General features: G+C 50.7%; 26 non-coding genes across 26 annotated transcripts; 9 read left to right on the top strand and 17 right to left on the bottom strand.

Moving 5' to 3' along the window:
* Positions 1-1,068: 1,068 nt before the first annotated feature.
* TRNAR-CCU (transfer RNA arginine (anticodon CCU)) lies at positions 1,069-1,141 on the bottom strand. The gene has a single exon. It is a non-coding gene; the product is annotated as a tRNA-Arg (tRNA).
* Positions 1,142-1,835: 694 nt separating this feature from the next.
* Positions 1,836-1,908, top strand: TRNAA-AGC (transfer RNA alanine (anticodon AGC)). Its single transcript has one exon. It is a non-coding gene; the product is annotated as a tRNA-Ala (tRNA).
* Positions 1,909-2,498: 590 nt separating this feature from the next.
* TRNAR-CCU (transfer RNA arginine (anticodon CCU)) lies at positions 2,499-2,581 on the bottom strand. The gene has a single exon. It is a non-coding gene; the product is annotated as a tRNA-Arg (tRNA).
* A 694-nt stretch (positions 2,582-3,275) lies between these two features.
* TRNAA-UGC (transfer RNA alanine (anticodon UGC)) lies at positions 3,276-3,348 on the top strand. The gene has a single exon. It is a non-coding gene; the product is annotated as a tRNA-Ala (tRNA).
* A 600-nt stretch (positions 3,349-3,948) lies between these two features.
* Positions 3,949-4,021, bottom strand: TRNAR-CCU (transfer RNA arginine (anticodon CCU)). Its single transcript has one exon. It is a non-coding gene; the product is annotated as a tRNA-Arg (tRNA).
* Positions 4,022-4,715: 694 nt separating this feature from the next.
* Positions 4,716-4,788, top strand: TRNAA-AGC (transfer RNA alanine (anticodon AGC)). Its single transcript has one exon. It is a non-coding gene; the product is annotated as a tRNA-Ala (tRNA).
* A 599-nt stretch (positions 4,789-5,387) lies between these two features.
* TRNAR-CCU (transfer RNA arginine (anticodon CCU)) lies at positions 5,388-5,460 on the bottom strand. The gene has a single exon. It is a non-coding gene; the product is annotated as a tRNA-Arg (tRNA).
* A 694-nt stretch (positions 5,461-6,154) lies between these two features.
* TRNAA-AGC (transfer RNA alanine (anticodon AGC)) lies at positions 6,155-6,227 on the top strand. Its single transcript has one exon. It is a non-coding gene; the product is annotated as a tRNA-Ala (tRNA).
* Positions 6,228-6,827: 600 nt separating this feature from the next.
* TRNAR-CCU (transfer RNA arginine (anticodon CCU)) lies at positions 6,828-6,900 on the bottom strand. The gene has a single exon. It is a non-coding gene; the product is annotated as a tRNA-Arg (tRNA).
* Positions 6,901-8,264: 1,364 nt separating this feature from the next.
* On the bottom strand, positions 8,265-8,337 carry TRNAR-CCU (transfer RNA arginine (anticodon CCU)). Its single transcript has one exon. It is a non-coding gene; the product is annotated as a tRNA-Arg (tRNA).
* A 694-nt stretch (positions 8,338-9,031) lies between these two features.
* Positions 9,032-9,104, top strand: TRNAA-AGC (transfer RNA alanine (anticodon AGC)). The gene has a single exon. It is a non-coding gene; the product is annotated as a tRNA-Ala (tRNA).
* A 590-nt stretch (positions 9,105-9,694) lies between these two features.
* TRNAR-CCU (transfer RNA arginine (anticodon CCU)) lies at positions 9,695-9,777 on the bottom strand. The gene has a single exon. It is a non-coding gene; the product is annotated as a tRNA-Arg (tRNA).
* A 1,364-nt stretch (positions 9,778-11,141) lies between these two features.
* TRNAR-CCU (transfer RNA arginine (anticodon CCU)) lies at positions 11,142-11,214 on the bottom strand. Its single transcript has one exon. It is a non-coding gene; the product is annotated as a tRNA-Arg (tRNA).
* A 1,364-nt stretch (positions 11,215-12,578) lies between these two features.
* On the bottom strand, positions 12,579-12,651 carry TRNAR-CCU (transfer RNA arginine (anticodon CCU)). Its single transcript has one exon. It is a non-coding gene; the product is annotated as a tRNA-Arg (tRNA).
* A 694-nt stretch (positions 12,652-13,345) lies between these two features.
* TRNAA-AGC (transfer RNA alanine (anticodon AGC)) lies at positions 13,346-13,418 on the top strand. Its single transcript has one exon. It is a non-coding gene; the product is annotated as a tRNA-Ala (tRNA).
* A 590-nt stretch (positions 13,419-14,008) lies between these two features.
* On the bottom strand, positions 14,009-14,091 carry TRNAR-CCU (transfer RNA arginine (anticodon CCU)). The gene has a single exon. It is a non-coding gene; the product is annotated as a tRNA-Arg (tRNA).
* Positions 14,092-15,455: 1,364 nt separating this feature from the next.
* On the bottom strand, positions 15,456-15,528 carry TRNAR-CCU (transfer RNA arginine (anticodon CCU)). Its single transcript has one exon. It is a non-coding gene; the product is annotated as a tRNA-Arg (tRNA).
* A 694-nt stretch (positions 15,529-16,222) lies between these two features.
* TRNAA-AGC (transfer RNA alanine (anticodon AGC)) lies at positions 16,223-16,295 on the top strand. The gene has a single exon. It is a non-coding gene; the product is annotated as a tRNA-Ala (tRNA).
* Positions 16,296-16,885: 590 nt separating this feature from the next.
* Positions 16,886-16,968, bottom strand: TRNAR-CCU (transfer RNA arginine (anticodon CCU)). The gene has a single exon. It is a non-coding gene; the product is annotated as a tRNA-Arg (tRNA).
* Positions 16,969-18,332: 1,364 nt separating this feature from the next.
* On the bottom strand, positions 18,333-18,405 carry TRNAR-CCU (transfer RNA arginine (anticodon CCU)). The gene has a single exon. It is a non-coding gene; the product is annotated as a tRNA-Arg (tRNA).
* A 694-nt stretch (positions 18,406-19,099) lies between these two features.
* TRNAA-AGC (transfer RNA alanine (anticodon AGC)) lies at positions 19,100-19,172 on the top strand. The gene has a single exon. It is a non-coding gene; the product is annotated as a tRNA-Ala (tRNA).
* A 600-nt stretch (positions 19,173-19,772) lies between these two features.
* TRNAR-CCU (transfer RNA arginine (anticodon CCU)) lies at positions 19,773-19,845 on the bottom strand. Its single transcript has one exon. It is a non-coding gene; the product is annotated as a tRNA-Arg (tRNA).
* A 1,367-nt stretch (positions 19,846-21,212) lies between these two features.
* On the bottom strand, positions 21,213-21,285 carry TRNAR-CCU (transfer RNA arginine (anticodon CCU)). The gene has a single exon. It is a non-coding gene; the product is annotated as a tRNA-Arg (tRNA).
* Positions 21,286-21,979: 694 nt separating this feature from the next.
* Positions 21,980-22,052, top strand: TRNAA-AGC (transfer RNA alanine (anticodon AGC)). Its single transcript has one exon. It is a non-coding gene; the product is annotated as a tRNA-Ala (tRNA).
* A 600-nt stretch (positions 22,053-22,652) lies between these two features.
* TRNAR-CCU (transfer RNA arginine (anticodon CCU)) lies at positions 22,653-22,725 on the bottom strand. The gene has a single exon. It is a non-coding gene; the product is annotated as a tRNA-Arg (tRNA).
* Positions 22,726-24,089: 1,364 nt separating this feature from the next.
* TRNAR-CCU (transfer RNA arginine (anticodon CCU)) lies at positions 24,090-24,162 on the bottom strand. The gene has a single exon. It is a non-coding gene; the product is annotated as a tRNA-Arg (tRNA).
* Between the last annotated feature and the right edge of the window lie 526 nt (positions 24,163-24,688).

Here is a 24,688-nt window from a genome sequence, read left to right as displayed (position 1 = left end):
TGCAGGCGGCGTGTCAGCGGCCTAAAACAGCAAGAAATAGCGAGAGAAATAAAGTGAGAAGCAAGCACCTTTTCAATTGGGCTCTCGGGTCTATGGGACTGGCGTGCAGCCTCTTGATCACAAGCGCAGGTCCAGCGTGAAAGGGCGTGGCAGTGGAGTCACTCTGCTATTAATACCTGGTTGGCCAATCCTCGTTGCAATGGATGGCCATCTGCAGCTTTACTTGTAGCTCCACTGAAGGTATTTTGTTTTGGGCAAAGGGGTGAGATTGTGATTTCCTCTGCGGCAGATGAAGAGAAAGGGCTTTATGCACTACAGGTCCCTGGACAGCCAAGCAAGTGTGAGCCGGAGACTGTGCTTCAGCTCTGAAGCAGTGTATCGAGAGCCTTCGAGGAGGAGGGGAATTAGCTCAGATGGTAGAGCGCTCTAGCATGCGAGAGGTAGCGGGATCGATGCCCGCATTCTCCAGCAAGACGCTTTTACTTCATTTTCACTATTTTATTCAAAACTCGCCAATCGTCGCAAATAAAGTCATGTGCTCGCTTCTGTTTTTTTTACTATCATCCTAAAAGTCTTCCGTCCACTTTCTGCTATCCCAAAGAGTCACCCGCGCGAGGGCCGGCAACAGGCGTGATACTGTGCAACAGGCGCATTGCATGGCATTGGTGACATATTCAGGAAATTCCACTTTGATGCCACCCAGGGCTGTTAACCTTTTATTTCATTTCAATACGATGCTTCGAATAATTGGTTCAAAGTGCGCAGCCTTTGCTCTTTTATTTCGTTTTCATCGGAGCAGGTCGGAGCTGGCAGAAGAGTGAGCCCTGTCTGCAGGAGCTCTGATTCCAGAAAGCATATTTTCCCTGTCTTTCTTACCACTCATCTGTGTCTCTTCGCTGACATGAGGGGTTGCTACACTCTGCAGTCTCCCGGCATTTAAAGTCTGCTACCAGCAGAGCACGTTCTGGACTTCACAGCGCCCAGCAAAGTACTAGCCTGCGCCCACCCCCTACTACCGCAAAAACCTTTTGCATGCTTTGGCAGAAGTGTGAACAAAATGCCACGAACCACCCCAGATGGGACTCGAACCCACAATCCCTGGCTTAGGAGGCCAGTGCCTTATCCATTAGGCCACTGGGGCCACTCGACAGAGAAGGGGAAAGTTCTTTCTTTTCCTCTTCTCTCACTGGAGTCACGGGTACTGGCCCACTGAAAAGGGCAAGTTGGCTCACGTCCAAAGCTGCAGTGTCCCAGCACACGCGGGCAAAAGGCACCTGCTTGCACTCGGCTGGACACTTCCGCTTTATGGGACACACGATGGAAAGTGGACTCAATTCCCAGACCTAACTCTTACCTGTTTGGTATTCTGACGCTCGATTGTAAAATATGGCCAGCTGGTAAAAATGACAAAGGGCACTCCAGCGCTGGTCCTTTGGCTGCAGGCGGCGTGTCAGCGGCCTAAAACAGCAAGAAATAGCGAGAGAAATAAAGTGAGAAGCAAGCACCTTTTCAATTGGGCTCTCGGGTCTATGGGACTGGCGTGCAGCCTCTTGATCACAAGCGCAGGTCCAGCGTGAAAGGGCGTGGCAGTGGAGTCACTCTGCTATTAATACCTGGTTGGCCAATCCTCATTGCAATGGATGGCCATCTGCAGCTTTACTTGTAGCTCCACTGAAGGTATTTTGTTTTGGGCAAAGGGGTGAGATTGTGATTTCCTCTGCCGCAGATGAAGAGAAAGGGCTTTATGCACTACAGGTCCCTGGACAGCCAAGCAAGTGTGAGCCGGAGACTGTGCTTCAGCTCTGAAGCAGTGTATCGAGAGCCTTCGAGGAGGAGGGGAATTAGCTCAGATGGTAGAGCGCTCGCTTAGCATGCGAGAGGTAGCGGGATCGATGCCCGCATTCTCCAGCAAGACGCTTTTACTTCATTTTCACTATTTTATTCAAAACTCGCCAATCGTCGCAAATAAAGTCATGTGCTCGCTTCTGTTTTTTTTACTATCATCCTAAAAGTCTTCCGTCCACTTTCTGCTATCCCAAAGAGTCATCCGCGCGAGGGCCGGCAACAGGCGTGATACTGTGCAACAGGCGCATTGCATGGCATTGGTGACATATTCAGGAAATTCCACTTTGATGCCACCCAGGGCTGTTAACCTTTTATTTCATTTCAATACGATGCTTCGAATAATTGGTTCAAAGTGCGCAGCCTTTGCTCTTTTATTTCGTTTTCATCGGAGCAGGTCGGAGCTGGCAGAAGAGTGAGCCCTGTCTGCAGGAGCTCTGATTCCAGAAAGCATATTTTCCCTGTCTTTCTTACCACTCATCTGTGTCTCTTCGCTGACATGAGGCGTTGCTACACTCTGCAGTCTCCCGGCATTTAAAGTCTGCTACCAGCAGAGCACGTTCTGGACTTCACAGCGCCCAGCAAAGTACTAGCCTGCGCCCACCCCCTACTACCGCAAAAACCTTTTGCATGCTTTGGCAGAAGTGTGAACAAAATGCCACGAACCAACCCAGATGGGACTCGAACCCACAATCCCTGGCTTAGGAGGCCAGTGCCTTATCCATTAGGCCACTGGGGCAACTCGACAGAGAAGGGGAAAGTTCTTTCTTTTCCTCTTCTCTCACTGGAGTCACGGGTACTGGCCCACTGAAAAGGGCAAGTTGGCTCACGTCCAAAGCTGCAGTGTCCCAGCACACGCGGGCAAGAGGCACCTGCTTGCACTCGGCTGGACACTTCCGCTTTATGGGACACACGATGGAAAGTGGACTCAATTCCCAGACCTAACTCTTACCTGTTTGGTATTCTGACGCTCGATTGTAAAATATGGCCAGCTGGTAAAAATGACAAAGGGCACTCCAGCGCTGGTCCTTTGGCTGCAGGCGGCGTGTCAGCGGCCTAAAACAGCAAGAAATAGCGAGAGAAATAAAGTGAGAAGCAAGCACCTTTTCAATTGGGCTCTCGGGTCTATGGGACTGGCGTGCAGCCTCTTGATCACAAGCGCAGGTCCAGCGTGAAAGGGCGTGGCAGTGGAGTCACTCTGCTATTAATACCTGGTTGGCCAATCCTCGTTGCAATGGATGGCCATCTGCAGCTTTACTTGTAGCTCCACTGAAGGTATTTTGTTTTGGGCAAAGGGGTGAGATTGTGATTTCCTCTGCGGCAGATGAAGAGAAAGGGCTTTATGCACTACAGGTCCCTGGACAGCCAAGCAAGTGTGAGCCGGAGACTGTGCTTCAGCTCTGAAGCAGTGTATCGAGAGCCTTCGAGGAGGAGGGGAATTAGCTCAGATGGTAGAGCGCTCGCTTTGCATGCGAGAGGTAGCGGGATCGATGCCCGCATTCTCCAGCAAGACGCTTTTTCTTCATTTTCACTATTTTATTCAAAACTCGCCAATCGTCGCAAATAAAGTCATGTGCTCGCTTCTGTTTTTTTTACTATCATCCTAAAAGTCTTCCGTCCACTTTCTGCTATCCCAAAGAGTCACCCGCGCGAGGGCCGGCAACAGGCGTGATACTGTGCAACAGGCGCATTGCATGGCATTGGTGACATATTCAGGAAATTCCACTTTGATGCCACCCAGGGCTGTTAACCTTTTATTTCATTTCAATACGATGCTTCGAATAATTGGTTCAAAGTGCGCAGCCTTTGCTCTTTTATTTCGTTTTCATCGGAGCAGGTCGGAGCTGGCAGAAGAGTGAGCCCTGTCTGCAGGAGCTCTGATTCCAGAAAGCATATTTTCCCTGTCTTTCTTACCACTCATCTGTGTCTCTTCACTGACATGAGGGGTTGCTACACTCTGCAGTCTCCCGGCATTTAAAGTCTGCTACCAGCAGAGCACGTTCTGGACTTCACAGCGCCCAGCAAAGTACTAGCCTGCGCCCACCCCCTACTACCGCAAAAACCTTTTGCATGCTTTGGCAGAAGTGTGAACAAAATGCCACGAACCACCCCAGATGGGACTCGAACCCACAATCCCTGGCTTAGGAGGCCAGTGCCTTATCCATTAGGCCACTGGGGCCACTCGACAGAGAAGGGGAAAGTTCTTTCTTTTCCTCTTCTCTCACTGGAGTCACAGGTACTGGCCCACTGAAAAGGGCAAGTTGGCTCACGTCCAAAGCTGCAGTGTCCCAGCACACGCGGGCAAAAGGCACCTGCTTGCACTCGGCTGGACACTTCCGCTTTATGGGACACACGATGGAAAGTGGACTCAATTCCCAGACCTAACTCTTACCTGTTTGGTATTCTGACGCTCGATTGTAAAATATGGCCAGCTGGTAAAAATGACAAAGGGCGCTCCAGCGCTGGTCCTTTGGCTGCAGGCGGCGTGTCAGCGGCCTAAAACAGCAAGAAATAGCGAGAGAAATAAAGTGAGAAGCAAGCACCTTTTCAATTGGGCTCTCGGGTCTATGGGACTGGCGTGCAGCCTCTTGATCACAAGCGCAGGTCCAGCGTGAAAGGGCGTGGCAGTGGAGTCACTCTGCTATTAATACCTGGTTGGCCAATCCTCATTGCAATGGATGGCCATCTGCAGCTTTACTTGTAGCTCCACTGAAGGTATTTTGTTTTGGGCAAAGGGGTGAGATTGTGATTTCCCCTGCCGCAGATGAAGAGAAAGGGCTTTATGCACTACAGGTCCCTGGACAGCCAAGCAAGTGTGAGCCGGAGACTGTGCTTCAGCTCTGAAGCAGTGTATCGAAAGCCTTCGAGGAGGAGGGGAATTAGCTCAGATGGTAGAGCGCTCGCTTAGCATGCGAGAGGTAGCGGGATCGATGCCCGCATTCTCCAGCAAGACGCTTTTTCTTCATTTTCACTATTTTATTCAAAACTCGCCAATCGTCGCAAATAAAGTCATGTGCTCGCTTCTGTTTTTTTTACTATCATCCTAAAAGTCTTCCGTCCACTTTCTGCTATCCCAAAGAGTCACCCGCGCGAGGGCCGGCAACAGGCGTGATACTGTGCAACAGGCGCATTGCATGGCATTGGTGACATATTCAGGAAATTCCACTTTGATGCCACCCAGGGCTGTTAACCTTTTATTTCATTTCAATACGATGCTTCGAATAATTGGTTCAAAGTGCGCAGCCTTTGCTCTTTTATTTCGTTTTCATCGGAGCAGGTCGGAGCTGGCAGAAGAGTGAGCCCTGTCTGCAGGAGCTCTGATTCCAGAAAGCATATTTTCCCTGTCTTTCTTACCACTCATCTGTGTCTCTTCGCTGACATGAGGGGTTGCTACACTCTGCAGTCTCCCGCATTTAAAGTCTGCTACCAGCAGAGCACGTTCTGGACTTCACAGCGCCCAGCAAAGTACTAGCCTGCGCCCACCCCCTACTACCGCAAAAACCTTTTGCATGCTTTGGCAGAAGTGTGAACAAAATGCCACGAACCACCCCAGATGGGACTCGAACCCACAATCCCTGGCTTAGGAGGCCAGTGCCTTATCCATTAGGCCACTGGGGCAACTCAACAGAGAAGGGGAAAGTTCTTTCTTTTCCTCTTCTCTCACTGGAGTCACGGGTACTGGCCCACTGAAAAGGGCAAGTTGGCTCACGTCCAAAGCTGCAGTGTCCCAGCACACGCGGGCAAAAGGCACCTGCTTGCACTCGGCTGGACACTTCCGCTTTATGGGACACACGATGGAAAGTGGACTCAATTCCCAGACCTAACTCTTACCTGTTTGGTATTCTGACGCTCGATTGTAAAATATGGCCAGCTGGTAAAAATGACAAAGGGCACTCCAGCGCTGGTCCTTTGGCTGCAGGCGGCGTGTCAGCGGCCTAAAACAGCAAGAAATAGCGAGAGAAATAAAGTGAGAAGCAAGCACCTTTTCAATTGGGCTCTCGGGTCTATGGGACTGGCGTGCAGCCTCTTGATCACAAGCGCAGGTCCAGCGTGAAAGGGCGTGGCAGTGGAGTCACTCTGCTATTAATACCTGGTTGGCCAGTCCTCGTTGCAATGGATGGCCATCTGCAGCTTTACTTGTAGCTCCACTGAAGGTATTTTGTTTTGGGCAAAGGGGTGAGATTGTGATTTCCTCTGCGGCAGATGAAGAGAAAGGGCTTTATGCACTACAGGTCCCTGGACAGCCAAGCAAGTGTGAGCCGGAGACTGTGCTTCAGCTCTGAAGCAGTGTATCGAGAGCCTTCGAGGAGGAGGGGAATTAGCTCAGATGGTAGAGCGCTCGCTTAGCATGCGAGAGGTAGCGGGATCGATGCCCGCATTCTCCAGCAAGACGCTTTTTCTTCATTTTCACTATTTTATTCAAAACTCGCCAATCGTCGCAAATAAAGTCATGTGCTCGCTTCTGTTTTTTTTACTATCATCCTAAAAGTCTTCCGTCCACTTTCTGCTATCCCAAAGAGTCATCCGCGCGAGGGCCGGCAACAGGCGTGATACTGTGCAACAGGCGCATTGCATGGCATTGGTGACATATTCAGGAAATTCCACTTTGATGCCACCCAGGGCTGTTAACCTTTTATTTCATTTCAATACGATGCTTCGAATAATTGGTTCAAAGTGCGCAGCCTTTGCTCTTTTATTTCGTTTTCATCGGAGCAGGTCGGAGCTGGCAGAAGAGTGAGCCCTGTCTGCAGGAGCTCTGATTCCAGAAAGCATATTTTCCCTGTCTTTCTTACCACTCATCTGTGTCTCTTCGCTGACATGAGGGGTTGCTACACTCTGCAGTCTCCCGGCATTTAAAGTCTGCTACCAGCAGAGCACGTTCTGGACTTCACAGCGCCCAGCAAAGTACTAGCCTGCGCCCACCCCCTACTACCGCAAAAACCTTTTGCATGCTTTGGCAGAAGTGTGAACAAAATGCCACGAACCACCCCAGATGGGACTCGAACCCACAATCCCTGGCTTAGGAGGCCAGTGCCTTATCCATTAGGCCACTGGGGCAACTCGACAGAGAAGGGGAAAGTTCTTTCTTTTCCTCTTCTCTCACTGGAGTCACGGGTACTGGCCCACTGAAAAGGGCAAGTTGGCTCACGTCCAAAGCTGCAGTGTCCCAGCACACGCGGGCAAGAGGCACCTGCTTGCACTCGGCTGGACACTTCCGCTTTATGGGACACACGATGGAAAGTGGACTCAATTCCCAGACCTAACTCTTACCTGTTTGGTATTCTGACGCTCGATTGTAAAATATGGCCAGCTGGTAAAAATGACAAAGGGCACTCCAGCGCTGGTCCTTTGGCTGCAGGCGGCGTGTCAGCGGCCTAAAACAGCAAGAAATAGCGAGAGAAATAAAGTGAGAAGCAAGCACCTTTTCAATTGGGCTCTCGGGTCTATGGGACTGGCGTGCAGCCTCTTGATCACAAGCGCAGGTCCAGCGTGAAAGGGCGTGGCAGTGGAGTCACTCTGCTATTAATACCTGGTTGGCCAATCCTCGTTGCAATGGATGGCCATCTGCAGCTTTACTTGTAGCTCCACTGAAGGTATTTTGTTTTGGGCAAAGGGGTGAGATTGTGATTTCCTCTGCGGCAGATGAAGAGAAAGGGCTTTATGCACTACAGGTCCCTGGACAGCCAAGCAAGTGTGAGCCGGAGACTGTGCTTCAGCTCTGAAGCAGTGTATCGAGAGCCTTCGAGGAGGAGGGGAATTAGCTCAGATGGTAGAGCGCTCTAGCATGCGAGAGGTAGCGGGATCGATGCCCGCATTCTCCAGCAAGACGCTTTTACTTCATTTTCACTATTTTATTCAAAACTCGCCAATCGTCGCAAATAAAGTCATGTGCTCGCTTCTGTTTTTTTTACTATCATCCTAAAAGTCTTCCGTCCACTTTCTGCTATCCCAAAGAGTCACCCGCGCGAGGGCCGGCAACAGGCGTGATACTGTGCAACAGGCGCATTGCATGGCATTGGTGACATATTCAGGAAATTCCACTTTGATGCCACCCAGGGCTGTTAACCTTTTATTTCATTTCAATACGATGCTTCGAATAATTGGTTCAAAGTGCGCAGCCTTTGCTCTTTTATTTCGTTTTCATCGGAGCAGGTCGGAGCTGGCAGAAGAGTGAGCCCTGTCTGCAGGAGCTCTGATTCCAGAAAGCATATTTTCCCTGTCTTTCTTACCACTCATCTGTGTCTCTTCGCTGACATGAGGGGTTGCTACACTCTGCAGTCTCCCGGCATTTAAAGTCTGCTACCAGCAGAGCACGTTCTGGACTTCACAGCGCCCAGCAAAGTACTAGCCTGCGCCCACCCCCTACTACCGCAAAAACCTTTTGCATGCTTTGGCAGAAGTGTGAACAAAATGCCACGAACCACCCCAGATGGGACTCGAACCCACAATCCCTGGCTTAGGAGGCCAGTGCCTTATCCATTAGGCCACTGGGGCCACTCGACAGAGAAGGGGAAAGTTCTTTCTTTTCCTCTTCTCTCACTGGAGTCACGGGTACTGGCCCACTGAAAAGGGCAAGTTGGCTCACGTCCAAAGCTGCAGTGTCCCAGCACACGCGGGCAAAAGGCACCTGCTTGCACTCGGCTGGACACTTCCGCTTTATGGGACACACGATGGAAAGTGGACTCAATTCCCAGACCTAACTCTTACCTGTTTGGTATTCTGACGCTCGATTGTAAAATATGGCCAGCTGGTAAAAATGACAAAGGGCACTCCAGCGCTGGTCCTTTGGCTGCAGGCGGCGTGTCAGCGGCCTAAAACAGCAAGAAATAGCGAGAGAAATAAAGTGAGAAGCAAGCACCTTTTCAATTGGGCTCTCGGGTCTATGGGACTGGCGTGCAGCCTCTTGATCACAAGCGCAGGTCCAGCGTGAAAGGGCGTGGCAGTGGAGTCACTCTGCTATTAATACCTGGTTGGCCAATCCTCATTGCAATGGATGGCCATCTGCAGCTTTACTTGTAGCTCCACTGAAGGTATTTTGTTTTGGGCAAAGGGGTGAGATTGTGATTTCCTCTGCCGCAGATGAAGAGAAAGGGCTTTATGCACTACAGGTCCCTGGACAGCCAAGCAAGTGTGAGCCGGAGACTGTGCTTCAGCTCTGAAGCAGTGTATCGAGAGCCTTCGAGGAGGAGGGGAATTAGCTCAGATGGTAGAGCGCTCGCTTAGCATGCGAGAGGTAGCGGGATCGATGCCCGCATTCTCCAGCAAGACGCTTTTACTTCATTTTCACTATTTTATTCAAAACTCGCCAATCGTCGCAAATAAAGTCATGTGCTCGCTTCTGTTTTTTTTACTATCATCCTAAAAGTCTTCCGTCCACTTTCTGCTATCCCAAAGAGTCATCCGCGCGAGGGCCGGCAACAGGCGTGATACTGTGCAACAGGCGCATTGCATGGCATTGGTGACATATTCAGGAAATTCCACTTTGATGCCACCCAGGGCTGTTAACCTTTTATTTCATTTCAATACGATGCTTCGAATAATTGGTTCAAAGTGCGCAGCCTTTGCTCTTTTATTTCGTTTTCATCGGAGCAGGTCGGAGCTGGCAGAAGAGTGAGCCCTGTCTGCAGGAGCTCTGATTCCAGAAAGCATATTTTCCCTGTCTTTCTTACCACTCATCTGTGTCTCTTCGCTGACATGAGGCGTTGCTACACTCTGCAGTCTCCCGGCATTTAAAGTCTGCTACCAGCAGAGCACGTTCTGGACTTCACAGCGCCCAGCAAAGTACTAGCCTGCGCCCACCCCCTACTACCGCAAAAACCTTTTGCATGCTTTGGCAGAAGTGTGAACAAAATGCCACGAACCAACCCAGATGGGACTCGAACCCACAATCCCTGGCTTAGGAGGCCAGTGCCTTATCCATTAGGCCACTGGGGCAACTCGACAGAGAAGGGGAAAGTTCTTTCTTTTCCTCTTCTCTCACTGGAGTCACGGGTACTGGCCCACTGAAAAGGGCAAGTTGGCTCACGTCCAAAGCTGCAGTGTCCCAGCACACGCGGGCAAGAGGCACCTGCTTGCACTCGGCTGGACACTTCCGCTTTATGGGACACACGATGGAAAGTGGACTCAATTCCCAGACCTAACTCTTACCTGTTTGGTATTCTGACGCTCGATTGTAAAATATGGCCAGCTGGTAAAAATGACAAAGGGCACTCCAGCGCTGGTCCTTTGGCTGCAGGCGGCGTGTCAGCGGCCTAAAACAGCAAGAAATAGCGAGAGAAATAAAGTGAGAAGCAAGCACCTTTTCAATTGGGCTCTCGGGTCTATGGGACTGGCGTGCAGCCTCTTGATCACAAGCGCAGGTCCAGCGTGAAAGGGCGTGGCAGTGGAGTCACTCTGCTATTAATACCTGGTTGGCCAATCCTCGTTGCAATGGATGGCCATCTGCAGCTTTACTTGTAGCTCCACTGAAGGTATTTTGTTTTGGGCAAAGGGGTGAGATTGTGATTTCCTCTGCGGCAGATGAAGAGAAAGGGCTTTATGCACTACAGGTCCCTGGACAGCCAAGCAAGTGTGAGCCGGAGACTGTGCTTCAGCTCTGAAGCAGTGTATCGAGAGCCTTCGAGGAGGAGGGGAATTAGCTCAGATGGTAGAGCGCTCTAGCATGCGAGAGGTAGCGGGATCGATGCCCGCATTCTCCAGCAAGACGCTTTTACTTCATTTTCACTATTTTATTCAAAACTCGCCAATCGTCGCAAATAAAGTCATGTGCTCGCTTCTGTTTTTTTTACTATCATCCTAAAAGTCTTCCGTCCACTTTCTGCTATCCCAAAGAGTCACCCGCGCGAGGGCCGGCAACAGGCGTGATACTGTGCAACAGGCGCATTGCATGGCATTGGTGACATATTCAGGAAATTCCACTTTGATGCCACCCAGGGCTGTTAACCTTTTATTTCATTTCAATACGATGCTTCGAATAATTGGTTCAAAGTGCGCAGCCTTTGCTCTTTTATTTCGTTTTCATCGGAGCAGGTCGGAGCTGGCAGAAGAGTGAGCCCTGTCTGCAGGAGCTCTGATTCCAGAAAGCATATTTTCCCTGTCTTTCTTACCACTCATCTGTGTCTCTTCGCTGACATGAGGGGTTGCTACACTCTGCAGTCTCCCGGCATTTAAAGTCTGCTACCAGCAGAGCACGTTCTGGACTTCACAGCGCCCAGCAAAGTACTAGCCTGCGCCCACCCCCTACTACCGCAAAAACCTTTTGCATGCTTTGGCAGAAGTGTGAACAAAATGCCACGAACCACCCCAGATGGGACTCGAACCCACAATCCCTGGCTTAGGAGGCCAGTGCCTTATCCATTAGGCCACTGGGGCCACTCGACAGAGAAGGGGAAAGTTCTTTCTTTTCCTCTTCTCTCACTGGAGTCACAGGTACTGGCCCACTGAAAAGGGCAAGTTGGCTCACGTCCAAAGCTGCAGTGTCCCAGCACACGCGGGCAAAAGGCACCTGCTTGCACTCGGCTGGACACTTCCGCTTTATGGGACACACGATGGAAAGTGGACTCAATTCCCAGACCTAACTCTTACCTGTTTGGTATTCTGACGCTCGATTGTAAAATATGGCCAGCTGGTAAAAATGACAAAGGGCACTCCAGCGCTGGTCCTTTGGCTGCAGGCGGCGTGTCAGCGGCCTAAAACAGCAAGAAATAGCGAGAGAAATAAAGTGAGAAGCAAGCACCTTTTCAATTGGGCTCTCGGGTCTATGGGACTGGCGTGCAGCCTCTTGATCACAAGCGCAGGTCCAGCGTGAAAGGGCGTGGCAGTGGAGTCACTCTGCTATTAATACCTGGTTGGCCAATCCTCGTTGCAATGGATGGCCATCTGCAGCTTTACTTGTAGCTCCACTGAAGGTATTTTGTTTTGGGCAAAGGGGTGAGATTGTGATTTCCTCTGCGGCAGATGAAGAGAAAGGGCTTTATGCACTACAGGTCCCTGGACAGCCAAGCAAGTGTGAGCCGGAGACTGTGCTTCAGCTCTGAAGCAGTGTATCGAGAGCCTTCGAGGAGGAGGGGAATTAGCTCAGATGGTAGAGCGCTCTAGCATGCGAGAGGTAGCGGGATCGATGCCTGCATTCTCCAGCAAGACGCTTTTACTTCATTTTCACTATTTTATTCAAAACTCGCCAATCGTCGCAAATAAAGTCATGTGCTCGCTTCTGTTTTTTTTACTATCATCCTAAAAGTCTTCCGTCCACTTTCTGCTATCCCAAAGAGTCACCCGCGCGAGGGCCGGCAACAGGCGTGATACTGTGCAACAGGCGCATTGCATGGCATTGGTGACATATTCAGGAAATTCCACTTTGATGCCACCCAGGGCTGTTAACCTTTTATTTCATTTCAATACGATGCTTCGAATAATTGGTTCAAAGTGCGCAGCCTTTGCTCTTTTATTTCGTTTTCATCGGAGCAGGTCGGAGCTGGCAGAAGAGTGAGCCCTGTCTGCAGGAGCTCTGATTCCAGAAAGCATATTTTCCCTGTCTTTCTTACCACTCATCTGTGTCTCTTCGCTGACATGAGGCGTTGCTACACTCTGCAGTCTCCCGGCATTTAAAGTCTGCTACCAGCAGAGCACGTTCTGGACTTCACAGCGCCCAGCAAAGTACTAGCCTGCGCCCACCCCCTACTACCGCAAAAACCTTTTGCATGCTTTGGCAGAAGTGTGAACAAAATGCCACGAACCACCCCAGATGGGACTCGAACCCACAATCCCTGGCTTAGGAGGCCAGTGCCTTATCCATTAGGCCACTGGGGCCACTCGACAGAGAAGGGGAAAGTTCTTTCTTTTCCTCTTCTCTCACTGGAGTCACAGGTACTGGCCCACTGAAAAGGGCAAGTTGGCTCACGTCCAAAGCTGCAGTGTCCCAGCACACGCGGGCAAAAGGCACCTGCTTGCACTCGGCTGGACACTTCCGCTTTATGGGACACACGATGGAAAGTGGACTCAATTCCCAGACCTAACTCTTACCTGTTTGGTATTCTGACGCTCGATTGTAAAATATGGCCAGCTGGTAAAAATGACAAAGGGCACTCCAGCGCTGGTCCTTTGGCTGCAGGCGGCGTGTCAGCGGCCTAAAACAGCAAGAAATAGCGAGAGAAATAAAGTGAGAAGCAAGCACCTTTTCAATTGGGCTCTCGGGTCTATGGGACTGGCGTGCAGCCTCTTGATCACAAGCGCAGGTCCAGCGTGAAAGGGCGTGGCAGTGGAGTCACTCTGCTATTAATACCTGGTTGGCCAATCCTCGTTGCAATGGATGGCCATCTGCAGCTTTACTTGTAGCTCCACTGAAGGTATTTTGTTTTGGGCAAAGGGGTGAGATTGTGATTTCCTCTGCGGCAGATGAAGAGAAAGGGCTTTATGCACTACAGGTCCCTGGACAGCCAAGCAAGTGTGAGCCGGAGACTGTGCTTCAGCTCTGAAGCAGTGTATCGAGAGCCTTCGAGGAGGAGGGGAATTAGCTCAGATGGTAGAGCGCTCGCTTAGCATGCGAGAGGTAGCGGGATCGATGCCCGCATTCTCCAGCAAGACGCTTTTTCTTCATTTTCACTATTTTATTCAAAACTCGCCAATCGTCGCAAATAAAGTCATGTGCTCGCTTCTGTTTTTTTTACTATCATCCTAAAAGTCTTCCGTCCACTTTCTGCTATCCCAAAGAGTCATCCGCGCGAGGGCCGGCAACAGGCGTGATACTGTGCAACAGGCGCATTGCATGGCATTGGTGACATATTCAGGAAATTCCACTTTGATGCCACCCAGGGCTGTTAACCTTTTATTTCATTTCAATACGATGCTTCGAATAATTGGTTCAAAGTGCGCAGCCTTTGCTCTTTTATTTCGTTTTCATCGGAGCAGGTCGGAGCTGGCAGAAGAGTGAGCCCTGTCTGCAGGAGCTCTGATTCCAGAAAGCATATTTTCCCTGTCTTTCTTACCACTCATCTGTGTCTCTTCGCTGACATGAGGCGTTGCTACACTCTGCAGTCTCCCGGCATTTAAAGTCTGCTACCAGCAGAGCACGTTCTGGACTTCACAGCGCCCAGCAAAGTACTAGCCTGCGCCCACCCCCTACTACCGCAAAAACCTTTTGCATGCTTTGGCAGAAGTGTGAACAAAATGCCACGAACCAACCCAGATGGGACTCGAACCCACAATCCCTGGCTTAGGAGGCCAGTGCCTTATCCATTAGGCCACTGGGGCAACTCGACAGAGAAGGGGAAAGTTCTTTCTTTTCCTCTTCTCTCACTGGAGTCACGGGTACTGGCCCACTGAAAAGGGCAAGTTGGCTCACGTCCAAAGCTGCAGTGTCCCAGCACACGCGGGCAAGAGGCACCTGCTTGCACTCGGCTGGACACTTCCGCTTTATGGGACACACGATGGAAAGTGGACTCAATTCCCAGACCTAACTCTTACCTGTTTGGTATTCTGACGCTCGATTGTAAAATATGGCCAGCTGGTAAAAATGACAAAGGGCACTCCAGCGCTGGTCCTTTGGCTGCAGGCGGCGTGTCAGCGGCCTAAAACAGCAAGAAATAGCGAGAGAAATAAAGTGAGAAGCAAGCACCTTTTCAATTGGGCTCTCGGGTCTATGGGACTGGCGTGCAGCCTCTTGATCACAAGCGCAGGTCCAGCGTGAAAGGGCGTGGCAGTGGAGTCACTCTGCTATTAATACCTGGTTGGCCAATCCTCGTTGCAATGGATGGCCATCTGCAGCTTTACTTGTAGCTCCACTGAAGGTATTTTGTTTTGGGCAAAGGGGTGAGATTGTGATTTCCTCTGCGGCAGATGAAGAGAAAGGGCTTTATGCACTACAGGTCCCTGGACAGCCAAGCAAGTGTGAGCCGGAGACTGTGCTTCAGCTCTGAAGCAGTGTATCGAGAGCCTTCGAGGAGGAGGGGAATTAGCTCAGATGGTAGAGCGCTCTAGCATGCGAGAGGTAGCGGGATCGATGCCTGCATTCTCCAGCAAGACGCTTTTACTTCATTTTCACTATTTTATTCAAAACTCGCCAATCGTCGCAAATAAAGTCATGTGCTCGCTTCTGTTTTTTTTACTATCATCCTAAAAGTCTTCCGTCCACTTTCTGCTATCCCAAAGAGTCACCCGCGCGAGGGCCGGCAACAGGCGTGATACTGTGCAACAGGCGCATTGCATGGCATTGGTGACATATTCAGGAAATTCCACTTTGATGCCACCCAGGGCTGTTAACCTTTTATTTCATTTCAATACGATGCTTCGAATAATTGGTTCAAAGTGCGCAGCCTTTGCTCTTTTATTTCGTTTTCATCGGAGCAGGTCGGAGCTGGCAGAAGAGTGAGCCCTGTCTGCAGGAGCTCTGATTCCAGAAAGCATATTTTCCCTGTCTTTCTTACCACTCATCTGTGTCTCTTCGCTGACATGAGGCGTTGCTACACTCTGCAGTCTCCCGGCATTTAAAGTCTGCTACCAGCAGAGCACGTTCTGGACTTCACAGCGCCCAGCAAAGTACTAGCCTGCGCCCACCCCCTACTACCGCAAAAACCTTTTGCATGCTTTGGCAGAAGTGTGAACAAAATGCCACGAACCACCCCAGATGGGACTCGAACCCACAATCCCTGGCTTAGGAGGCCAGTGCCTTATCCATTAGGCCACTGGGGCCACTCGACAGAGAAGGGGAAAGTTCTTTCTTTTCCTCTTCTCTCACTGGAGTCACAGGTACTGGCCCACTGAAAAGGGCAAGTTGGCTCACGTCCAAAGCTGCAGTGTCCCAGCACACGCGGGCAAAAGGCACCTGCTTGCACTCGGCTGGACACTTCCGCTTTATGGGACACACGATGGAAAGTGGACTCAATTCCCAGACCTAACTCTTACCTGTTTGGTATTCTGACGCTCGATTGTAAAATATGGCCAGCTGGTAAAAATGACAAAGGGCACTCCAGCGCTGGTCCTTTGGCTGCAGGCGGCGTGTCAGCGGCCTAAAACAGCAAGAAATAGCGAGAGAAATAAAGTGAGAAGCAAGCACCTTTTCAATTGGGCTCTCGGGTCTATGGGACTGGCGTGCAGCCTCTTGATCACAAGCGCAGGTCCAGCGTGAAAGGGCGTGGCAGTGGAGTCACTCTGCTATTAATACCTGGTTGGCCAATCCTCGTTGCAATGGATGGCCATCTGCAGCTTTACTTGTAGCTCCACTGAAGGTATTTTGTTTTGGGCAAAGGGGTGAGATTGTGATTTCCTCTGCGGCAGATGAAGAGAAAGGGCTTTATGCACTACAGGTCCCTGGACAGCCAAGCAAGTGTGAGCCGGAGACTGTGCTTCAGCTCTGAAGCAGTGTATCGAGAGCCTTCGAGGAGGAGGGGAATTAGCTCAGATGGTAGAGCGCTCGCTTAGCATGCGAGAGGTAGCGGGATCGATGCCCGCATTCTCCAGCAAGACGCTTTTTCTTCATTTTCACTATTTTATTCAAAACTCGCCAATCGTCGCAAATAAAGTCATGTGCTCGCTTCTGTTTTTTTTACTATCATCCTAAAAGTCTTCCGTCCACTTTCTGCTATCCCAAAGAGTCATCCGCGCGAGGGCCGGCAACAGGCGTGATACTGTGCAACAGGCGCATTGCATGGCATTGGTGACATATTCAGGAAATTCCACTTTGATGCCACCCAGGGCTGTTAACCTTTTATTTCATTTCAATACGATGCTTCGAATAATTGGTTCAAAGTGCGCAGCCTTTGCTCTTTTATTTCGTTTTCATCGGAGCAGGTCGGAGCTGGCAGAAGAGTGAGCCCTGTCTGCAGGAGCTCTGATTCCAGAAAGCATATTTTCCCTGTCTTTCTTACCACTCATCTGTGTCTCTTCGCTGACATGAGGCGTTGCTACACTCTGCAGTCTCCCGGCATTTAAAGTCTGCTACCAGCAGAGCACGTTCTGGACTTCACAGCGCCCAGCAAAGTACTAGCCTGCGCCCACCCCCTACTACCGCAAAAACCTTTTGCATGCTTTGGCAGAAGTGTGAACAAAATGCCACGAACCAACCCAGATGGGACTCGAACCCACAATCCCTGGCTTAGGAGGCCAGTGCCTTATCCATTAGGCCACTGGGGCAACTCGACAGAGAAGGGGAAAGTTCTTTCTTTTCCTCTTCTCTCACTGGAGTCACGGGTACTGGCCCACTGAAAAGGGCAAGTTGGCTCACGTCCAAAGCTGCAGTGTCCCAGCACACGCGGGCAAGAGGCACCTGCTTGCACTCGGCTGGACACTTCCGCTTTATGGGACACACGATGGAAAGTGGACTCAATTCCCAGACCTAACTCTTACCTGTTTGGTATTCTGACGCTCGATTGTAAAATATGGCCAGCTGGTAAAAATGACAAAGGGCACTCCAGCGCTGGTCCTTTGGCTGCAGGCGGCGTGTCAGCGGCCTAAAACAGCAAGAAATAGCGAGAGAAATAAAGTGAGAAGCAAGCACCTTTTCAATTGGGCTCTCGGGTCTATGGGACTGGCGTGCAGCCTCTTGATCACAAGCGCAGGTCCAGCGTGAAAGGGCGTGGCAGTGGAGTCACTCTGCTATTAATACCTGGTTGGCCAATCCTCGTTGCAATGGATGGCCATCTGCAGCTTTACTTGTAGCTCCACTGAAGGTATTTTGTTTTGGGCAAAGGGGTGAGATTGTGATTTCCTCTGCGGCAGATGAAGAGAAAGGGCTTTATGCACTACAGGTCCCTGGACAGCCAAGCAAGTGTGAGCCGGAGACTGTGCTTCAGCTCTGAAGCAGTGTATCGAGAGCCTTCGAGGAGGAGGGGAATTAGCTCAGATGGTAGAGCGCTCTAGCATGCGAGAGGTAGCGGGATCGATGCCCGCATTCTCCAGCAAGACGCTTTTACTTCATTTTCACTATTTTATTCAAAACTCGCCAATCGTCGCAAATAAAGTCATGTGCTCGCTTCTGTTTTTTTTACTATCATCCTAAAAGTCTTCCGTCCACTTTCTGCTATCCCAAAGAGTCACCCGCGCGAGGGCCGGCAACAGGCGTGATACTGTGCAACAGGCGCATTGCATGGCATTGGTGACATATTCAGGAAATTCCACTTTGATGCCACCCAGGGCTGTTAACCTTTTATTTCATTTCAATACGATGCTTCGAATAATTGGTTCAAAGTGCGCAGCCTTTGCTCTTTTATTTCGTTTTCATCGGAGCAGGTCGGAGCTGGCAGAAGAGTGAGCCCTGTCTGCAGGAGCTCTGATTCCAGAAAGCATATTTTCCCTGTCTTTCTTACCACTCATCTGTGTCTCTTCGCTGACATGAGGGGTTGCTACACTCTGCAGTCTCCCGGCATTTAAAGTCTGCTACCAGCAGAGCACGTTCTGGACTTCACAGCGCCCAGCAAAGTACTAGCCTGCGCCCACCCCCTACTACCGCAAAAACCTTTTGCATGCTTTGGCAGAAGTGTGAACAAAATGCCACGAACCACCCCAGATGGGACTCGAACCCACAATCCCTGGCTTAGGAGGCCAGTGCCTTATCCATTAGGCCACTGGGGCCACTCAACAGAGAAGGGGAAAGTTCTTTCTTTTCCTCTTCTCTCACTGGAGTCACAGGTACTGGCCCACTGAAAAGGGCAAGTTGGCTCACGTCCAAAGCTGCAGTGTCCCAGCACACGCGGGCAAAAGGCACCTGCTTGCACTCGGCTGGACACTTCCGCTTTATGGGACACACGATGGAAAGTGGACTCAATTCCCAGACCTAACTCTTACCTGTTTGGTATTCTGACGCTCGATTGTAAAATATGGCCAGCTGGTAAAAATGACAAAGGGCACTCCAGCGCTGGTCCTTTGGCTGCAGGCGGCGTGTCAGCGGCCTAAAACAGCAAGAAATAGCGAGAGAAATAAAGTGAGAAGCAAGCACCTTTTCAATTGGGCTCTCGGGTCTATGGGACTGGCGTGCAGCCTCTTGATCACAAGCGCAGGTCCAGCGTGAAAGGGCGTGGCAGTGGAGTCACTCTGCTATTAATACCTGGTTGGCCAATCCTCGTTGCAATGGATGGCCATCTGCAGCTTTACTTGTAGCTCCACTGAAGGTATTTTGTTTTGGGCAAAGGGGTGAGATTGTGATTTCCTCTGCGGCAGATGAAGAGAAAGGGCTTTATGCACTACAGGTCCCTGGACAGCCAAGCAAGTGTGAGCCGGAGACTGTGCTTCAGCTCTGAAGCAGTGTATCGAGAGCCTTCGAGGAGGAGGGGAATTAGCTCAGATGGTAGAGCGCTCGCTTAGCATGCGAGAGGTAGCGGGATCGATGCCCGCATTCTCCAGCAAGACGCTTTTTCTTCATTTTCACTATTTTATTCAAAACTCGCCAATCGTCGCAAATAAAGTCATGTGCTCGCTTCTGTTTTTTTTACTATCATCCTAAAAGTCTTCCGTCCACTTTCTGCTATCCCAAAGAGTCATCCGCGCGAGGGCCGGCAACAGGCGTGATACTGTGCAACAGGCGCATTGCATGGCAGTGGTGACATATTCAGGAAATTCCACTTTGATGCCACCCAGGGCTGTTAACCTTTTATTTCATTTCAATACGATGCTTCGAATAATTGGTTCAAAGTGCGCAGCCTTTGCTCTTTTATTTCGTTTTCATCGGAGCAGGTCGGAGCTGGCAGAAGAGTGAGCCCTGTCTGCAGGAGCTCTGATTCCAGAAAGCATATTTTCCCTGTCTTTCTTACCACTCATCTGTGTCTCTTCGCTGACATGAGGGGTTGCTACACTCTGCAGTCTCCCGGCATTTAAAGTCTGCTACCAGCAGAGCACGTTCTGGACTTCACAGCGCCCAGCAAAGTACTAGCCTGCGCCCACCCCCTACTACCGCAAAAACCTTTTGCATGCTTTGGCAGAAGTGTGAACAAAATGCCACGAACCACCCCAGATGGGACTCGAACCCCCAATCCCTGGCTTAGGAGGCCAGTGCCTTATCCATTAGGCCACTGGGGCCACTCGACAGAGAAGGGGAAAGTTCTTTCTTTTCCTCTTCTCTCACTGGAGTCACAGGTACTGGCCCACTGAAAAGGGCAAGTTGGCTCACGTCCAAAGCTGCAGTGTCCCAGCACACGCGGGCAAAAGGCACCTGCCTGCTCTCGGCTGGACACTTCCGCTTTATGGGACACACGATGGAAAGTGGACTCAATTCCCAGACCTAACTCTTACCTGTTTGGTATTCTGACGCTCGATTGTAAAATATGGCCAGCTGGTAAAAATGACAAAGGGCACTCCAGCGCTGGTCCTTTGGCTGCAGGCGGCGTGTCAGCGGCCTAAAACAGCAAGAAATAGCGAGAGAAATAAAGTGAGAAGCAAGCACCTTTTCAATTGGGCTCTCGGGTCTATGGGACTGGTGTGCAGCCTCTTGATCACAAGCGCAGGTCCAGCGTGAAAGGGCGTGGGAGTGGAGTCACTCTGCTATTAATACCTGGTTGGCCAATCCTCGTTGCAATGGATGGCCATCTGCAGCTTTACTTGTAGCTCCACTGAAGGTATTTTGTTTTGGGCAAAGGGGTGAGATTGTGATTTCCTCTGCGGCAGATGAAGAGAAAGGGCTTTATGCACTACAGGTCCCTGGACAGCCAAGCAAGTGTGAGCCGGAGACTGTGCTTCAGCTCTGAAGCAGTGTATCGAGAGCCTTCGAGGAGGAGGGGAATTAGCTCAGATGGTAGAGCGCTCGCTTAGCATGCGAGAGGTAGCGGGATCCATGCCCGCATTCTCCAGCAAGACGCTTTTACTTCATTTTCACTATTTTATTCAAAACTCGCCAATCGTCGCAAATAAAGTCATGTGCTCGCTTCTGTTTTTTTTACTATCATCCTAAAAGTCTTCCGTCCACTTTCTGCTATCCCAAAGAGTCATCCGCGCGAGGGCCGGCAACAGGCGTGATACTGTGCAACAGGCGCATTGCATGGCATTGGTGACATATTCAGGAAATTCCACTTTGATGCCACCCAGGGCTGTTAACCTTTTATTTCATTTCAATACGATGCTTCGAATAATTGGTTCAAAGTGCGCAGCCTTTGCTCTTTTATTTCGTTTTCATCGGAGCAGGTCGGAGCTGGCAGAAGAGTGAGCCCTGTCTGCAGGAGCTCTGATTCCAGAAAGCATATTTTCCCTGTCTTTCTTACCACTCATCTGTGTCTCTTCGCTGACATGAGGGGTTGCTACACTCTGCAGTCTCCCGGCATTTAAAGTCTGCTACCAGCAGAGCACGTTCTGGACTTCACAGCGCCCAGCAAAGTACTAGCCTGCGCCCACCCCCTACTACCGCAAAAACCTTTTGCATGCTTTGGCAGAAGTGTGAACAAAATGCCACGAACCACCCCAGATGGGACTCGAACCCACAATCCCTGGCTTAGGAGGCCAGTGCCTTATCCATTAGGCCACTGGGGCCACTCGACAGAGAAGGGGAAAGTTCTTTCTTTTCCTCTTCTCTCACTGGAGTCACAGGTACTGGCCCACTGAAAAGGGCAAGTTGGCTCACGTCCAAAGCTGCAGTGTCCCAGCACACGCGGGCAAAAGGCACCTGCCTGCTCTCGGCTGGACACTTCCGCTTTATGGGACACACGATGGAAAGTGGACTCAATTCCCAGACCTAACTCTTACCTGTTTGGTATTCTGACGCTCGATTGTAAAATATGGCCAGCTGGTAAAAATGACAAAGGGCACTCCAGCGCTGGTCCTTTGGCTGCAGGCGGCGTGTCAGCGGCCTAAAACAGCAAGAAATAGCGAGAGAAATAAAGTGAGAAGCAAGCACCTTTTCAATTGGGCTCTCGGGTCTATGGGACTGGCGTGCAGCCTCTTGATCACAAGCGCAGGTCCAGCGTGAAAGGGCGTGGCAGTGGAGTCACTCTGCTATTAATACCTGGTTGGCCAATCCTCGTTGCAATGGATGGCCATCTGCAGCTTTACTTGTAGCTCCACTGAAGGTATTTTGTTTTGGGCAAAGGGGTGAGATTGTGATTTCCTCTGCGGCAGATGAAGAGAAAGGGCTTTATGCACTACAGGTCCCTGGACAGCCAAGCAAGTGTGAGCCGGAGACTGTGCTTCAGCTCTGAAGCAGTGTATCGAGAGCCTTTGAGGAGGAGGGGAATTAGCTCAGATGGTAGAGCGCTCGCTTAGCATGCGAGAGGTAGCGGGATCGATGCCCGCATTCTCCAGCAAGACGCTTTTACTTCATTTTCACTATTTTATTCAAAACTCGCCAATCGTCGCAAATAAAGTCATGTGCTCGCTTCTGTTTTTTTTACTATCATCCTAAAAGTCTTCCGTCCACTTTCTGCTATCCCAAAGAGTCATCCGCGCGAGGGCCGGCAACAGGCGTGATACTGTGCAACAGGCGCATTGCATGGCATTGGTGACATATTCAGGAAATTCCACTTTGATGCCACCCAGGGCTGTTAACCTTTTATTTCATTTCAATACGATGCTTCGAATAATTGGTTCAAAGTGCGCAGCCTTTGCTCTTTTATTTCGTTTTCATCGGAGCAGGTCGGAGCTGGCAGAAGAGTGAGCCCTGTCTGCAGGAGCTCTGATTCCAGAAAGCATATTTTCCCTGTCTTTCTTACCACTCATCTGTGTCTCTTCGCTGACATGAGGGGTTGCTACACTCTGCAGTCTCCCGGCATTTAAAGTCTGCTACCAGCAGAGCACGTTCTGGACTTCACAGCGCCCAGCAAAGTACTAGCCTGCGCCCACCCCCTACTACCGCAAAAACCTTTTGCATGCTTTGGCAGAAGTGTGAACAAAATGCCACGAACCACCCCAGATGGGACTCGAACCCACAATCCCTGGCTTAGGAGGCCAGTGCCTTATCCATTAGGCCACTGGGGCCACTCGACAGAGAAGGGGAAAGTTCTTTCTTTTCCTCTTCTCTCACTGGAGTCACAGGTACTGGCCCACTGAAAAGGGCAAGTTGGCTCACGTCCAAAGCTGCAGTGTCCCAGCACACGCGGGCAAAAGGCACCTGCCTGCTCTCGGCTGGACACTTCCGCTTTATGGGACACACAATGGAAAGTGGACTCAATTCCCAGACCTAACTCTTACCTGTTTGGTATTCTGACGCTCGATTGTAAAATATGGCCAGCTGGTAAAAATGACAAAGGGCACTCCAGCGCTGGTCCTTTGGCTGCAGGCGGCGTGTCAGCGGCCTAAAACAGCAAGAAATAGCGAGAGAAATAAAGTGAGAAGCAAGCACCTTTTCAATTGGGCTCTCGGGTCTCTGGGACTGGTGTGCAGCCTCTTGATCACAAGCGCAGGTCCAGCGTGAAAGGGCGTGGGAGTGGAGTCACTCTGCTATTAATACCTGGTTGGCCAATCCTCGTTGCAATGGATGGCCATCTGCAGCTTTACTTGTAGCTCCACTGAAGGTATTTTGTTTTGGGCAAAGGGGTGAGATTGTGATTTCCTCTGCGGCAGATGAAGAGAAAGGGCTTTATGCACTACAGGTCCCTGGACAGCCAAGCAAGTGTGAGCCGGAGACTGTGCTTCAGCTCTGAAGCAGTGTATCGAGAGCCTTCGAGGAGGAGGGGAATTAGCTCAGATGGTAGAGCGCTCTAGCATGCGAGAGGTAGCGGGATCGATGCCCGCATTCTCCAGCAAGACGCTTTTACTTCATTTTCACTATTTTATTCAAAACTCGCCAATCGTCGCAAATAAAGTCATGTGCTCGCTTCTGTTTTTTTTACTATCATCCTAAAAGTCTTCCGTCCACTTTCTGCTATCCCAAAGAGTCACCCGCGCGAGGGCCGGCAACAGGCGTGATACTGTGCAACAGGCGCATTGCATGGCATTGGTGACATATTCAGGAAATTCCACTTTGATGCCACCCAGGGCTGTTAACCTTTTATTTCATTTCAATACGATGCTTCGAATAATTGGTTCAAAGTGCGCAGCCTTTGCTCTTTTATTTCGTTTTCATCGGAGCAGGTCGGAGCTGGCAGAAGAGTGAGCCCTGTCTGCAGGAGCTCTGATTCCAGAAAGCATATTTTCCCTGTCTTTCTTACCACTCATCTGTGTCTCTTCGCTGACATGAGGCGTTGCTACACTCTGCAGTCTCCCGGCATTTAAAGTCTGCTACCAGCAGAGCACGTTCTGGACTTCACAGCGCCCAGCAAAGTACTAGCCTGCGCCCACCCCCTACTACCGCAAAAACCTTTTGCATGCTTTGGCAGAAGTGTGAACAAAATGCCACGAACCACCCCAGATGGGACTCGAACCCACAATCCCTGGCTTAGGAGGCCAGTGCCTTATCCATTAGGCCACTGGGGCCACTCGACAGAGAAGGGGAAAGTTCTTTCTTTTCCTCTTCTCTCACTGGAGTCACAGGTACTGGCCCACTGAAAAGGGCAAGTTGGCTCACGTCCAAAGCTGCAGTGTCCCAGCACACGCGGGCAAAAGGCACCTGCTTGCACTCGGCTGGACACTTCCGCTTTATGGGACACACGATGGAAAGTGGACTCAATTCCCAGACCTAACTCTTACCTGTTTGGTATTCTGACGCTCGATTGTAAAATATGGCCAGCTGGTAAAAATGACAAAGGGCACTCCAGCGCTGGTCCTTTGGCTGCAGGCGGCGTGTCAGCGGCCTAAAACAGCAAGAAATAGCGAGAGAAATAAAGTGAGAAGCAAGCACCTTTTCAATTGGGCTCTCGGGTCTATGGGAATGGCGTGCAGCCTCTTGATCACAAGCGCAGGTCCAGCGTGAAAGGGCGTGGCAGTGGAGTCACTCTGCTATTAATACCTGGTTGGCCAATCCTCGTTGCAATGGATGGCCATCTGCAGCTTTACTTGTAGC

Source organism: Ambystoma mexicanum, chromosome 5q (genome assembly GCF_040938575.1).
Source record: "Ambystoma mexicanum isolate Mex_15411 chromosome 5q, UKY_AmexF1_1, whole genome shotgun sequence".
NCBI classification, from domain to species: Eukaryota; Metazoa; Chordata; class Amphibia; order Caudata; family Ambystomatidae; genus Ambystoma; species Ambystoma mexicanum.
The sequence above is the reverse complement of the archived record's forward strand: the minus strand, read 5'-3'. Positions and strand labels throughout refer to the sequence as shown.